The sequence below is a fragment of the Berghia stephanieae genome, chromosome 9 (assembly GCF_034508935.2).
Source record: "Berghia stephanieae isolate SIO BIC M18660-M18661 chromosome 9, UCSD_Bste_1.3, whole genome shotgun sequence".
Taxonomy (NCBI): domain Eukaryota; kingdom Metazoa; phylum Mollusca; class Gastropoda; order Nudibranchia; family Aeolidiidae; genus Berghia; species Berghia stephanieae.
In genome coordinates, this window is record NC_088368.1 from 14,390,505 (window position 1) to 14,394,205 (window position 3,701).

Genomic DNA, 3,701 nt, shown 5'->3' on the forward strand with positions numbered 1-3,701 from the left:
GTAGCCAGTAGCAGCAGCCAGCAGTTTAATTGCAGGGTTGCCAGATTATTTTTCAACAAAATGCCAGGGGAAGACTCAAAAAATGCCAAAACACTCAAAAAGATGCCAAAGTCTGTTGACTCCCACCCCCACTAAGAAAACTACTCACTTTTGATAGACAATTTACTATCATATCCTGGTGGCTTGCGTGTTTTCTTTTCTTTTTCTTTTTTTTTTTTTTTTGTTTTTTTGTTGTTTTTTTTTTTTGAATTATACTAAATTTCCTGTTGGGGTAATTATTTACCTACTGACTACTAAGTGGAGTGCTAAACCACTACACCACGGTTGGATTTTAAGAATGAAAAAGAAATGTGAAGATGTTTGTTTTTACGCGTTTAGAAATAATTAAGAAAAGGTGTCATTTGAAGTATAATATACAAGAAAAGAAAATGCCAAATGAAAATGCCAAATGCCAAATGATTTTTCTAATGCCAAACGGTTTTCAAAAATGCCAGATTTTTGGAATCTGGCATTTAAAATGCCAAACTGGCAACCCTGTTTAATTGATGTAAAGAAGCACTACTACCCAGCCAGATTGATTTTGCAAAACATACCAAGGACAAATTATGGATTTTTTTTCCTTTCCAATTGGGGAAATTAAACGATTCGGGAAAAAATATTTGTAAAAATACTGAACTCATTATCGACGTTAACTTATTTTTCTACTGATACTGTTGTGTCTAGGGTTCACGACGTCGCTGATAAAGAAACGACACAGCTTCTTTAACTCACTCAACCCTAACGCCGAATATATCTGTAGTTTTTCGGGTTACACATTTAGGCGTAGTATCAAAGCTAGTTTTTAGTTCTTACATGTTAATGGTAGTTGAATAAAACTATGTATGCACATGCCCATTTTTAATACATTTTTTCCAATATTGAAAAGTACCAAAATTCTAGGATTGAGTGAGTTAACATACCATTAAAAAAAAATAGCAATTCAAAACGCAAACTGGCAAATTAGCATTTATTCCGCGAAGTTCCAAGCACTTGTACTTGTATTGGGGGCATGGAGCTCTTACATACCGGACATAGAATCCGCAGTGAAACCTCTTTTTGTCAAGGCTCAAGATTTCTACTTTCTCTTTCTCATCCAATGTTATCAGACATGGCGTGTTTTGATGAGAGTCTGTTAAATTTGATTTTTTTTTCCCTTTTTAGAATGATTTTTATGAAATGATTCTTATTTCCACAGCATTCTAACATTTCAGGATTAATTTGTTTGTGATTTCCAACAGGATTTAATATAAAATGGGGAGGAAGTGCTCAGTCGTAAATTGTCGAAGTGGATATCGTCCCACTCGCGATAATCCACCATCGGCATCAGATGAAAAGATTTCTGTTTATCGTTTTCCAACTGACGATGAAACAAAAAGGCTTTGGATTTCACGTCTGCCTAATGTATTGAAATTTGAGGATGTGACTGATAACATGGGCGTATGTTCTTTACATTGGCCGAAAGACACTGAAATGATTCGAACCGTCGGCGGAAGAGCCTTTCGACCTGCTAATCCACCTTCTATTTTCCCTAACGTTCCAAAATGTTCCAAAATCATCTATCCCTCTACAGGCTGGCAGACATACTTGTCGTACTACAGACAGAGCAACAGCAGAGTCAATAGCTGTTGTTATTGATGAAATGGCTGAATTTCGTGCAAGAGATTCGCTTGATGGAAAGGATTTTCATGAACGCTTTATTGACATGCTTCTTGGCCATCCTGTAGGAGGTGTTTGTTGGATTTGAAAAGGCAAGAGGGCTCTACACTTTCTGTAGTATAAGTAGAGATGGTCCAATCTGTGATTTTTCTATGTTTTTTTAATATATTATCTTCCTCAGGTTCTCTGGCTTTATCATTTGAATGCTACAAGGGCGTCAGAAAAATAAAGAATTATCCAGACTTTATTTCTAGTGACAAGCAAGTGAAGTGTTGGAGTGGGCTTGATGCATTGATTAAGTATGTCATTTCCAATGATGAAGATGTTCCACAGGTGAAATTTCTACAACGTAATGTTCACAATCTTAATGCCTCTAAAAATAAACGCATTTACTCCACAGAGGACCTTTTTACTGCTTTTAGTTGGTATTCATTGTCTCGTTCTCTATATTCACAGCTTAGGAGTTATTTACAATTACCATCCATTTCTACTTTACAGAAAATTACTGCTGTCAGCAAAAATATGAGTGATGCAGCTTTATTTACCTCTATTTTCAGGAGCATCAGTGAGCGCAGCCGGGATGTATATTGATTGTGGATGAAATTTACATCAAAGCCTCTTTGTCGTATCGTGGTGGTGAAGTCTTTGGTTATGCTCATGATTATCCTGACAAGAGCAGCTACAACAATGCTTGGTATTATGGTGAAATGTTTTTTTGGTTCAAAATCTTTCCTTTCCAGACTTGTTCCGTATCATTCATTAACTTCTGAATTTCAATTTCAACAGGTTGCTGAAGTCATTACAACTGTGGAGGAATGTGGAGGAAATGTTGTCGCCATTGTATGTGATAATAATAGAGTAAATCAGTCTTTTTTTCAGAAATTTGACAGAGATGATGAGCAAAAGCCTTGGATTGCTAAATCCCCAATCTCAACTAATCACAAACCTCTTTTTTTGATTTATGATCCAGTTCACCTAAAGAACATACGTAATAATTGGATTTCAGAAAGAACTGGTACCATTGCTTTTTCACCTTTAGATAGTCCTGACCCCACAGACAAGAAATGGCTAAATGGTCTGATTTGATAACACTATACGATCATGAAACATCTGAATTTTCATTGCGCATGTCTAAATTAAATAATGTTTGTCTTAGGCCTTCTAACATCGAAAAGCAGAAAGTTTCTCTTGTTCTTGATGTCTTTTCAGAAAAAACAAGTGCAGCCCTCAAGTCTTCATCAGCTTCGACACAGTCATGGAAAGATACGGCTATATTCATTGATAATGTGATATGTTTATGGAAAGTTTTCAATACAAAAGATCCTCTCCGACAGACTCGACTTCGAGATCCTGATATGGCAGTAATCAGGGATGAGGAGCATCACCAGCTGGATATTCTGAACTCATTGGCAGATATCGCATTACGTCTTACTCCACTTTCTAATCCTCGTATGCATTCTCTTACAGCAGATACAGCCAAGGCTCTCTTCTGGACCTGCAAGTGCTTTATTGATTTGGCACATTTTCTCTTGTCCTCAGATAACAGTCTCCATCATGATTATGTCGCTCTTGGTTTTTTTCAACAGGATGATATTGAAAGCCATTTTTGTCACTTACGCAGATCAGCAGGGTGTAACTATTACATTTCAGTAGAGAATGCCTCACATACCAATACCATTGATCGTGCCAAGCTCATGCTGGAGAGCATGACAACAGATGTTGATTACAGTGGAGCATCAACATAAGACATCATTATCAAGCATCCTTTCTCTCTCTCACCCCCCCCCCCCCCCCCCCCCCCCCCCCCCCTGCCCCAATGTTAAATTTTTATGTCCATGAATGTGAATATTAATTCTCGAATTTCAGAGACACTCTCAAATAATTTTCTTCTTATATCCTCAGAATTGCCAATATTACTTACAGGGCCATGTATGTATTTCTATGTATTTATTTATTTAAAATTTAAAAAAAACAACCTTAATGCGGCCACATTTTGATTGTGACGG